Here is a 12,302-nt window from a genome sequence, read left to right on the forward strand (position 1 = left end):
TAGCATTGGAAGTGGAATGTCCCTGCCATCCCTGGTGCAGTTATGGTGACACATCCTGAGACAGCCGACATTGCCCTTTCCCAAGGGTACTTGCCATTCACGAAGGAGCTTAAGGAAATCTTTGTAAAATACTTAGTACATGGAACATTTACGTCATAATCCAAGACACTAAGTAATTCAGTGCTAAATGGAGGGGAGCAGTACAGATAGTGTCATAGGAGCTTAGAAAGGGAGGGGGCAAATTGAAGCAGCACAATCAGCAGAAGCTTCCTGGAGGAGGTGGGTTTAAGGGCCAGAAGGAGACGGGATGGTTTAAGGGCCCCTGTGGCAGAGGGAGAAGCAGCACGGGCAGCTCTTCAGAGCGAACAGGCCTGCAGAGAAAAGAGATGTATGTTCTTTTCTCATGATTGCGACAACCTCCAGCAATGGAGAGGCCCACAAGTCACAGTGACCTGGGAGTCTGCCCTAGTGTTCCCCTCGATTTGAGAGCTGGTGCATAATACTATGAGTAATTCCTTTTTTCCATCCTTTACCATGAGAGATCATTAAAAAAATAATCATCGTTCTTGAGATCTGTCTTTAACCCCCAGATCATCTTTTTCCATTTCTACTCTCTAGACAGTGAAAAACAGGAATATTTTTGTGTATTTGCTCTGCTTTCAACGGGTAACCTCTCTTCCCACATGATAAATACACATTTGAAAATATTGATTTACTGCTACCCCTTTGAAAAGCTTAAGAGGGCTGACCTGTGCCTCAATGTTATCTGCCTAGAATTTTTCAGAATGACCAAGAGACCCCTGGAAAGGCTGGAAAATGTAACTGAGGTCCTGGGGTGCTGAGGTGCATGGAGGGGCAGCTTGTCAAATGTCTGAAAGGAGGGCCTTTTAATAAAATGTTGTGTGTCCGTGGCTTAAATCTAATGACTTTTACATAGCTCATTGGAAGGGGAAAATCTCCACTGTGGAATCTGAGAGAGTCACCCCATGGGAAGTGCCATTTTCCAGACTTGTCTTAGAAACCCTGGGGTCCCCCAGGCCCAGAGAGTAGGTGACGGTGTGTTGTGCCTTGGAGTTTGCTCCTTCCCCACCTCCCACCCCCGCCCCACCAATTGCTCCTCATTTTATTTTCTTTCCTTGGTTTTACCACTGTGTGACCTCGTGTTGTATTTTTTCTGAATGACAATGAAAGTAATTGAAAATATTGATTGGCAGTACAGTTAAGTTGTCAACACAACCATTTAATTTGTCAGGAGGACTTGTTAAATTGTCAAAAATCATATAAAAAAACTCCTTCAGTCACTGATGATATACATTAGAGATGTTCATGAATCAAATGGGCCATTTTGGAGATAAGTGTTGAAAAATTCTGAAATGGTTTTCTTCAGATAGCTATGTGTTCTCTCTCTCTCTCTCTTTCTTTCAGATCACACAATATGAAGAATATTGGAACAATTTTGGCAGGCCACAGTGAATGAGACATACTTTTGGGAGTGGAGGCCTTGCTAAGTGTTTCAGATAGCAGAAATGGGATTATTTTATAAGTACTAAATTTGGATATTCTAAGGCAAATGTCCTAGTTATTTATTCAAAGAAAAGGCTTGGAAGGCTCATTTCCCCCTTATGCGTAGGGCTTTAAACATGCATCTTGGGAATTTTTAAAAAGAAAATCATCTTTCAGGGGCTCTGGCCATTGATTCTGCCTGCCCCCTTTGAATGTGGGGGGAGAGGAGCAGCAGGCAGCATCCTGTTTGGGCAGAAACTTGAGGCGCACAGTAATCCTCCTACATTTTCAACATTGTTGTTTAATTTAGTCCCTGAAGGGCTTATGTTTCCAAATGGAATTGGAATTGGCCTTATTTAGATCAATTTTAAGAAAAGGGTCATTTTCCATTTTTTCATCCTAACAAGTCAGGTCATTCTTGATATCATGGTCTTTAGTTCCATTTAATATAATAATGTGCTCTGTCTATAATATCTAGCTTGTGGGAATAAAGGACTTTATTGGGAGGCTATTGGGGTTACTCCCGCCGTTCTCAGGAGGGTAATGGGGTAAGTGGAGTCCTAACAGTGGCCTCCCAGGAGTCCTCACCGCCTGGCCCCTGGAACCTGAATGTGATGAGGTAAGTTACGTTGTTGTGAGATCGTGGTATGTTTCATGGTGCCGAGGACCTAAGAAAAAGGGAGATTCCCTGGGAGGTCCTAATCTAATCACATGGGTCCTTAAAAGGACAGAAGTTTCTCTAACTGGTGGCAGAAGAGGGAGTCATAGCTATTTAAAGCCTGAGAAGGATTAGCACTGGCACTGCTGGCTTGAAGATGGAGGAGTTCTCAACTGGAATTTGTTGTCAGACATCAGTGGGTTGAGAGGTGAGGCATCAGGACCGTGGATGGTTCTTCTAGCAGGTGCTCTTGGTGCTAGACGTAGGATGGCATTTTTCTTTCTGGCCCAAGTTGGTATACTGCTATAGTAGAGAGAACACAGAAGGCCTCATTTTTTTTCTAGCATCTTTGTCATTAAATAGCTGTGTGACGCTGGTCCAAGGACTCACCTGCTTTGGGTCTCTATTTTTGCATCTGTATAATGAAAGGACTAAACCATAGCACCTCAAATGTTGTTGCCAACACTCATATTCTGCTCTCATAAAATATACCCAGTGTCTGCCTTGCTGGATTCCTTTGGCTTTCCTTTCTCTCTATCAGTACATCTTGCTTGGGCAGCAGTGGCTTGCTGGGCCCTCTGCTGAGCTGTGTGTGGCAGAAACTGAAGGTGCAGTCTTTACCCTCAGGGAGCTTACATTTTCACTCAAGAGGGTCTGAACCCATGAGTAGGTAGCAAAGGAAGAGTGTGGGCTAGTAGGACCTATGGCATTCTGAAGAAGGGTTTGTTTGCTTTAGCCAGGAACTAGCTGGGAGGTAGGGTGGTAAATGGTCTGTGAACTTAATTCAATTGGGAGTGCTTACTATGCTTGTCTGTTGGGGTCTCTGAATTACCTTTCATTTGTCCTCATTCTGGGCATTTAAATGGGGCTGATGTCAGCTGCAAAACACATGAGGACCTTTAGGGTAGCCCCTTTTCCTCTTGGTGCCATTCAGAGGCCTCTGAAGGTTAAAATAGTTGTTGGATGTGAGGCCTATTTCCCCCACCAGCACCTAAGTCCAGGCCCTGGAGCCAGCGCTTGGATCACTGCTGCAGCTGCTCCCAGCCGACTACCTCCACTAGATTTTACGCCTCAGAAGTCATTCAGGGACTTGGGTTCCTTCCACCAGGTTGCTCTACCATCCCTTAACTAGTTGTTCTTGTCTTTGTGGCCACAGATAGCTTACCAGCACCATGCCTGTGTTCTATCCCATGATGCGTAGCCAGCTTCCTTTATAAAGATATGCCATCAACTTTGCACTCCACACTTTACAGAACTTAGTTACATGGCTTGAGCGAGTTGCAAGGGCAACTGGGAGATGTAGTCTGTAGCTGGACCTGGACCTGGCTACAATTCAAAGGGAATTCTGTTACTGAATTGGAAGGGGGGAAGGAATTTGCCAGGGAATGGTTAGTAGTTTGCCATAATAGCTATTGTACTTTGGCTTTTTTGCCTTTCCTTCCACTAAGCAGTGAACTCCTTGTCACTGGCGTTTATGCCAGTCACCTTTATAACTCCAGTGTTTTTAAAAGAACGTAGTACATAGTGGATGCTTAAAAATGCTTGTTAAAAGAAGGAAGAACAAATCGTTGAATGACGGAAGAAATGGCTTGGCAATAGTTCCGACAATTTGGGATCCTTCTGTCAGTCGTGGCCTAAGAAATGATCTTTGTATTTGAGCATGTGTAGCTGAACCAGGAGAGGGGCTGCGCCGAATTCACCCCTCACGGAGATGATCATCTACACCCGCCATGCAATCTTTGAACCCAGGACTGAGGGAGCTGGAGGAATATTTCATTAACCCTTGCACCATTTAGCCTCCTTATCAAATGGCCCAGGCCTATTCTTTGTTACGAACAACAATGAAGGGTGCCTTTAAGAAATCTCCAGTGAGTACCGAGGCATTGCAGATTAGGTCAGTAGAACTGCTGCTGGGTTGAGCATGATGGATGAGCAGGAGAATGAGTTTCTGCCGCACGGTATTGTGAAATCTTTTCATTGTCACCAACGGGCCTATGAGGAACTGATGAATGAGGGAGCAAGTGTCAGAAACGCCCTTCCTTGCCCCAGTACAGTTTTAATATCTCCCCGAGCTACGGGATGAGTATTGATAAAAGTAAAGTTTAAAAATAGCCACGGAGTGATGGGTAGCCATGATTTAAAGAGAACAGCAATGGGGTTAGACAGGGTTCATTTTCCTGAAAGTGCATGCGAGGAAGAGCACAGGAGTGAGAAAGGAAGAGAGAGAGAGAGAGGGAGGGGAGAGAAGTGGCAGAGCCGGACTGTGGGAGGGAAGCTAATGTGATGAGGATGACGAGGGCTTTGACGGATGAGTTAGATCCATCTGGCCACAGTGTATGTAATAAATAGCCCTGCTCAGGGTTGACCTCTCCCACTTACCAGACACATCTTTCTCTTTTGGGATATCCAGGAGGGAGCTTCCATTAGAGGAAAGAACCCGTCACAAGCCAGAGCTAGGAATGTTTATAGGCTCGTGCAGAGGGCAAAAAGGAGATGGTATCCGAGTTACAGGTTTATAAACTGCCAACAGGAGCCCGCGCACCTCGCCGAAGATGGTGCTGGCCACAGAGATGCGATTTCAGGGCTGTGGCTGCTGCTGATGTGAGAAAGGAGAAGGATGGAAGGAGGAGGGCAGTCCCGAGGGCAGTTTCAGGGATCCCTCGCTTTGTTGCTCGTGACAGAACCAGGCTCCCTTTGTTGGATCTTCCCTTTGCTGAGAGCAACGGTTAAACTGAGCTGGGATTGAATGGGTCTGGAACTAGATGTATGCCTTGAACCCGGGATGGTTTGGGAACGGGGTATACTAGTCAATTCAGTTTTCTTGGTTACCTTGTTAGAAATCTTATGAAATACATTCCCATTCCCACCTCAGAAAAGCCACAAGAGTGAGTTTATCGTTGGAGGCTGTTGTGTTGGTTTTGGCTTATCGTTTTACGCATCAGTGACTGTTGTCTTCCCCCGAAGATGTAAAAGTTGTTCTGGGCCAAAGAGTTATGATCTTTTAAATACAAATTCCCTTTCCAGAGCTCAGATGAAAGAAATCTGCCCAGGTTTTCTAATACATTTACAGTTTTGATTTTTAAAATTTTACATAGCAGGTATTGTGGCTTCATACTTAAGAAATGAATAGGAATGATATAGCATTGCCACTGGTCTGAATAACTGGGAGCAAATTTGGAGAGAAAATGGATCTGCTTTCAAGAATAAGTAGTGGGAAGCAGACTTGACTCAATGGATAGAGCATCCATCTACCATGTGGGAGGTCCAGGGTTTAAACCCAGGGCCTCCTGACCCCTGTAATGAGCTGGCCCACACGCAGTGCTGCTGTGCACAAGGAGTGCCGTGCCACACAGGGGTGTCCCCCACATAGGGGAGCCCCAAACGCAAGGAGTGCACCCCACAAGGAGAGCTGCCCCTTGCAAAAAAAGTGCAGCCCACCCAGGAGTGGTGCCGCGTACACGGAGAGCTGGTGCAGCAAGATGGTGCAACAAAAAGATACACAGATTCCCAGTGCCACTGACAAGAAGAACACACAGTGAATGGACACAGAGAGCAGACAACTGGGGGGGGGGGGGCGGGGTGAGAGAAATAAATAAATAAATAAAAATCTTTAAAAAAAAAAGAATAAGTGGCAACTCTGAGAAAATCGGCCATTTGTTGATTTCCTTGGGATCACAAGGATCTTAGAGAAAACCCAACAAGAGGCTTCCCATCCCCATCCCATTTCTCCTGATTTTCATGGAGGAAACTACCTGTCTAGACTGCTAGGAGCAGGTCGTTGGCCATGGCAGGCCTGACTGCAACTTCACTTCAGGTAGAGAGAGGGTTGGTTTTGGGCTAGCACAGTCCTGGCATCCTTCATTTGTGTGGGGACTTCTTGCTTGAGAGGCTGGGGTTGTGCAGGAAATCCTGGATACTAACAGAGCCATCGGTCCCTAACATGGTGATTCCTGTCCTTTAAGAATCTTGTCAAAGCTGTATATGGCCCCTCTGCCCAGAAAGAAGCATATATCTCTCCCCATTTTTGCTTATAATTTCAGAGGCAGTTGCTGACACCTTCTGAATCCCTTACTAGGTTAAGAGTCCAGCTAAGTAATTTAAGTAATTATGAGAGCCTATTTTGTGTGTGTGTGTGTGTATGCCCAGAGATATATGGAATCAAGGCTGCTCAGACGCTATCATTCCAGCAGTATTCTAATACAAATTTAGTTTGTCTTTGCTGAATTTCCATTTACCCTCTTACCTCCTTCCTGTCTTCTGTCACTGTTTCTCAAATACCAAATATACCCATCCTGGCCAGTGCCCCCCCCACCGCCCCCCCCACACAAAGGGTCATATGCGGTAGTTCTCTGTGGCCCAAACTCACCTTCATTCACTTTCCCTCCAAAACTATAATTCTTCCAGTTTAAGAATCTCAACTAATTATTAGGAGGAAACTAGAGTTCTTGAGCTAATTCATACTAAAGTGTGAATACCATCCCTGCACACTCCCTGCAGATAGTCCTATTTTTAAAAAGGGCATGTTTTAACCCATGAATTTTAGACAATAAGGCACAGGAAGACTTTTAGACAGTGGTGTTTTTTAAAAAGCTGGTTACAGAAACGGAAGCAGCTGAAGAGACAAAGGATGATAAATGTGAGCATTGTTCTTCATGGGAGAACTAGTCGGAAAGATGTGAAGGCAGAAATGGACTTCAGGCACCAGGGACAGAAAAGGAAGAAATCTCATGTGCCGAATTTTAGTCTTTCTAACTGGAAGCTTTGTGATGGGAAGAAGAGTGGTTTTAATGAGATTTTAAGGGATAAGCCTGGTCTCCAAACTGAAAATACCCCTCTTCCTATAGGGGCTGATTTGTAAAAACTTTTGCAGATCTTAGGTGACTTTGTTGTGAGAGAGGGAACGTGATCGAAAGAAATATTGGAGCCAAGATGAATGCAGAAAAGTTGTAAATCTCAGGAAATAATCTCTGCCCCCAATATTATTTTTACTTTAAAAAGATACATGCATGTCAACAAAAAAGCAAAGTAGAGAGAAGAAAAATATTTTAACAGTCCTGCCAGCCCCCAAGTTAAAACTTACTCGTCCTATTTTGATATATTTCCTTTCAGTATTTTTCTACTTCTTAAAATATGGAGTATTTTATATCCTGCCTTTATATTTGATTTTTTAGCATGTACATTTTCATGTAATTATATACTCTTAATGAAAAGTACTTCAATTACTACAGAGTATCTTTTTAAGCAAGGGTTTATTTTATTATTATTCAGTCTACAGATACATATATTCCTCCTACCCGTATTTTGGATTGTTTAAGCCCCAGAAGTAGAAATATCGAGTCAGGATTTGAATGCATTTAAAGATGCTCGAGACTATTGCTTTAAAGAGAACAGCAACGGGTTTAGACAGGGTTCATTTTCCTGAAAGTGCATGCGAGGGAGAGCACAGAGGCTCTTATAGCTTATATCCTTACAAGAGCCCAGGCTTGGGGCACAGACTTTGAAAGACAGCAGATTCCCTGGTCCTCCCATGAGGATGTAGACAGGCCTCCTTAGAGGTGGAAGAGAGAAAAAAGGCTGGAGAGAGCAGGCCTGGGGCTGCTGGGGAACCTCGCCTCACACAAGTGTTGTGGGAACAAAAGTCTCTCCGAAAGCCATTTGTCAAGCACTAGGCAGTAAGCTAATGGGGGTGGCCCTATAAGCAAGTCTCTTCCCTTTCCTGGGCCTTGTTTTCTGTCTCTACAATGAAGGTGTTGGAGGACAGCAATGATTCTCAAAGTGGGAGCCCCAGACCAGTAGCATCAGCTTCATCTGGGAACTTGATAGAAATGCAAATTCTTGGGACCCATTCTAGACCTACTGTTTTGGATTGAATTGTGATCCCTCCAAAAAAAAAAAAAAAAAAGGTATGTTCAAGTCCTAAGCCCTGCCCGTGAATGAGATCCTATTTGGAAATAGGATCTTTGAAGATGTTATTAGTTAAGAGGTCAAAGTGGATTAGGGTGGATCCTTATCCAGTATGACCAGTGTCTTTAAGGAAGAAATTTGGACACAGGTTAAGATGGAGAGTTGATCAAGTGAAAGAGGCAGTGTTTGGATTATTATGTTGTCTCAAACCAAGGAATGCCATGAGGTATTAGTCAGCCAAATGGGTGCTGATGTGAAATACCAGGACTCTGTTGGCTTTTATAAAGTGTATTTATTTGGGGTAGAAGCTTACAGTTACAAGACCCTAAAGAGTCCAACTCAAGATTACTTCTTGAGTTGAAAGTAATCTTCCAAACTGTTGCCATGTGTTGAAGCAAGATGGCAGGTGACATCTGTAAGGGTTCAGCCTTCCTCTTCCTCTTAAGGCTTCGTGGGTCCAGCTTCTTCTGATCTCAGCTGTAGGATAGCATGGGGCCTGTCTCTCTTCCAGGGCCTCATTTCTCTCTGGGTTCAGATGCTCTGTTCTCTTCACAGGGTCAGCTGTAGACTATCAGGCTCATCTTTCTTCCTCAGGCCTCTGCCATGTCTAATGAGTTGTCTTCTTCCTTTGTGTTCCTCTTGCCTGTGTATCTACTTCCTGGTAAGTGTTTCATCAGCCTACCGAGGGGGTGGGGGCTCAACCTTGCATGCCCTAATGACAAGCCATCTCAGCTGAATCTAATACAATCAAAGAATCTCACACCTAGAGTAACAGATCAATTGACAAACAAAATCAAATATCTTGTTTTTGGAATTCATAAATAATATCAAATTGCCACACATGGGTTGTGGGCCACCGACCAGAAACCAGGAAGGGAGGCATGGACTGGATTCTCCCCTTTAAGAAGTATGGCCCTGCAGCCTCCTTGATTTTGAGCTTCTAGCTTCCAGAACTGCCGAAGAGTACATGCCTTTTGTTAAAGCCAACTAGACTGTGGTACTTTGATACAGTAGCCCTGGCAAACTAAGAGACTTAACGAATCAGAAAAGTCTAGGGGTGGGGCTCCACAGTTTGTGTTCATTAGACCCTCCGTGTGGTTCGGGTACACACTGAAGTTTGAGAACCGCTGCATTAGATGACCTTCGGGATCCAGATTCTGAAATGTTGACATCCTGTACACACACGTGGCCTTCGGGTCTAGCAGATGAGAAACTCAAATGAGAAACAAACTGGTTTTTGTCTGAGATGAGTAGCTGGTGATTAATTCCCCAGGTTTTGCAAAGCCCTTCTATTCTTCCTATTTGTATCCTGTACCCCCAGAAAAATGCATTCGTTCATCGAACATTAATTGACCAAGCAACTCTACCAGACGGCATCGTCACGTTTTTGAAGGCTACTTCTTGTACAAAAATGCAGCTTTGTTTTTGCTACTTCAACTTGTCGCTTGCCTAAGGGATTGTCAAGGCCAAATAGATGGCCAGCGTGTGGACCCAGATATAGGAACATCCTGTTATTGATGTATGGATTTTGAATGAAGACATAATGGAGACAGCTGTGGGACTCAGGGAAGACCAATTAGGGCACTAATTCATTAGAGCCCAGCATACATGCTGTTATATCTCTTTATTTATTTAGACTACTGTCTTTTGCTTATCTTCTTATAGCCATAAGTACCTCTCAATAGTTGCTAATGTGCTTGAATTTCCTTAAGTATATTAAAATTTTACATATCGAACATTTTATAACAGGAACCAAAGTTTACTTTTTACTTTGGCATCCTGATGCATGCAATAATTATGTAGGGCCATATTTATACTAATATACTAATTGCAGTCTGAGTCTCACACTGGCCAGTCAACTTTCCCCACATTCCCTACCATGTTTTCTAGCCATCCTCCCTGTATGGATATCTTAGTAACCTTTGCTGTAGAATGAAGCTGTGTGTAGAATACTGCTTATCACCAACTGCTGGATAACATGTGTCTTGTAGCTTTCCTTCAGTCCCTGGTAAGACACATTATTTAACTTTCATTCTTACTCATTGTGCTTTGTCTTTCACTTTTTCATAATATAACTAGAGTGTCCTGGTGCCCCTTTTTATCTAGAAAGAAGACTATTTTAGTGGGACGATCGTAGATCTGGCCATGGGTGGCTTGAGTTCCAACCTCAGATGATCCAGGAAGTCCCTCCCCCTACCTTCTCAGGGTCTCAGTTGTCAGTTGTCAGGTGGAACAAGACCTGTTACACCTGCCTCTGAGTGAGGGCGATTGGGACTGCAGAGGCAACAGTGATTTAAAAATGTAAAATGGTATACAGATGCCAGGGATTCTACACATATCCATGCACATTTGAAATTTGTATCCAGTTCAGATTAAGGATATTTTTATTATTGCTATCAAATCTGCTTACAGAGCAAATATGCTAATATGTGTGTTTTTAATGGTGGCGCATCGGCTCTCATCCTTCTTACTTTGGGGGCTGCGTTTCATTTTCTGGTGATGCGGGCCTGGTGATGATCACTGCTGATATTTACCACATTTTATTAATGTTATTTTTATGATCCTGCAGGAGATAATTAGGATTGGGTTTTTAAAATTTTTTTATTTTCATATTGTGAAATTTCAAGCTAAATGGTGACATAGTGGGGAGAAGTGAAATAGCACAGCGAAGGAATGTGTTACAAATAAACTCAACCCAGAAACCATATTTAATATGAATTAAAATTAATGTAGCCCTGTGTTCATTATTTATATCTATTATGTGAAAAATATATTACTGGATTCTGAAGAATTGGATGCTAAGAAACGTTCTATTCCTCCCTTTGGAAAGCATCTAATTAACACACCATCAATGGGGGGAATATTGGGGATGGGAGTGTGTGTGTTGGGGGGGGAGACAAGAGACATTTTCTTTGATTTATTTATTTTAAAACCTTCATTTAATTTCTGACATTTAATAAAATCAGACATTGGCTGGATTGAACTAATTAACTTTCTTTACATCAGTATGAGAGTTAATTTCAAGCTAGCCTCTGTTAGCATAGCCTTATGTTTTGTTGCCTTTTAAAATCTGTTCTTAGACAAGTAGGTCTGGATTTAAACAAACCTTTTCTATATACATAAGAATGATTAAAATAGTGGAGTTAGAAGGGCAGTTCTGCAACCATAAATCAGATCTTTCCAACAGCTCTTGCCCTGGTAAAGGCATAGAGGAGGTTCTTATTAATAGATGCTAGATTTATAGATGCTAGAGAGAATCCTGCTTAAGAGTAGCTGGTAAGGAGCCAGGTGACTGGGTTCAAATCCCAGCCCTAATACTTACTACCTGGCAACCTTGGGCAAGTACTTAAACGTCTTTTAAGCTTTAGTTTCTGCGTCTGTAAAATGGGGAAACCAGTAGTACTTAACTCTTGGAGGTATGGTAAGCATCCAGTGAGGCATTGTTGCATGAAAAGTGTTGGGCCCAGTGCCTGTGATATAATAAGTGCTCCAATAGTAGCTATTATTGTTGCTTGTACCACTACTACTATGATCACCATAATAATTATTAATTTCACTGAGCAACAAATATTACTTGTTGCATAAATTAGAGGGGGCAGAGCTGCAGGGAACAAGACAAATGTTGGGCCCCACAGCCATTTGAAATCAGAAATTAGGAAAATACATTTTTAGAAATATATTTTAAGTTTATAGAAAATGAGCTTTCTGTTGATGCATATATGACTTAGAACTAGCATTTAGGATTTCTAGGCCATGTTAGTGAGGGGTACTTGGGTGAATGGCCCAGCAGATACCTCGAGTGGGCTGTTTGTATATTTATCTTCACCTACCCACATTACTACTGCAGACGTCTCTGCCTGTTGGCCTCTTTCTTGTTGTGGCCTGGCTCAGCTCAATTCCCTTCTTCCCCCTTTCCAAACAACTCGAGGACCAGGGCACCCTGGCTTCTCTCAAAATATTTATTTAGTACATCTCTAGGTAAACTGCAAACTCCAGCCTTGGTTTAAATTTCTTGGTTAAATAGAAGTAAATCCAGAATCCCTGGTTTCTCCAAGGTGAAGGTAGGTAGCTATTGTAACCAAGGCAAGGGGTTAAATCTTCTATCATTGCCACTTGGTTTATGCTTGTCCATTACAGGGAAGCAGTGGCGTGTGAAACACTGTGAAGCCCAAACATCAGCCATTCGTGTAGCGGCCATTTGTGCTTTTGCCATGTCTGCCACATGCCACCTCTACTC

At 43.1% G+C, this 12,302-nt stretch overlaps 1 protein-coding gene and 1 long non-coding RNA gene across 3 annotated transcripts in view; one reads left to right on the forward strand and one right to left on the reverse strand.

The window, feature by feature from the left end:
- The window catches only part of LRMDA (leucine rich melanocyte differentiation associated), a 1,093,305-nt gene that overhangs the window by 504,545 nt on the left and 576,458 nt on the right, over positions 1 to 12,302 (forward strand). The window lies entirely within an intron of this gene.
- The window catches only part of LOC105745649 (uncharacterized), a 34,104-nt gene continuing 23,033 nt past the window's right edge, over positions 1,232 to 12,302 (reverse strand). The window contains exon 4 of the long non-coding RNA XR_009186180.2: positions 1,232 to 2,464. This is a non-coding gene — a long non-coding RNA (uncharacterized lncRNA). The remainder of the gene's footprint in view (positions 2,465 to 12,302) is intronic.

Source organism: Dasypus novemcinctus, chromosome 6, assembly GCF_030445035.2.
Source record: "Dasypus novemcinctus isolate mDasNov1 chromosome 6, mDasNov1.1.hap2, whole genome shotgun sequence".
Lineage (NCBI taxonomy): Eukaryota > Metazoa > Chordata > Mammalia > Cingulata > Dasypodidae > Dasypus > Dasypus novemcinctus.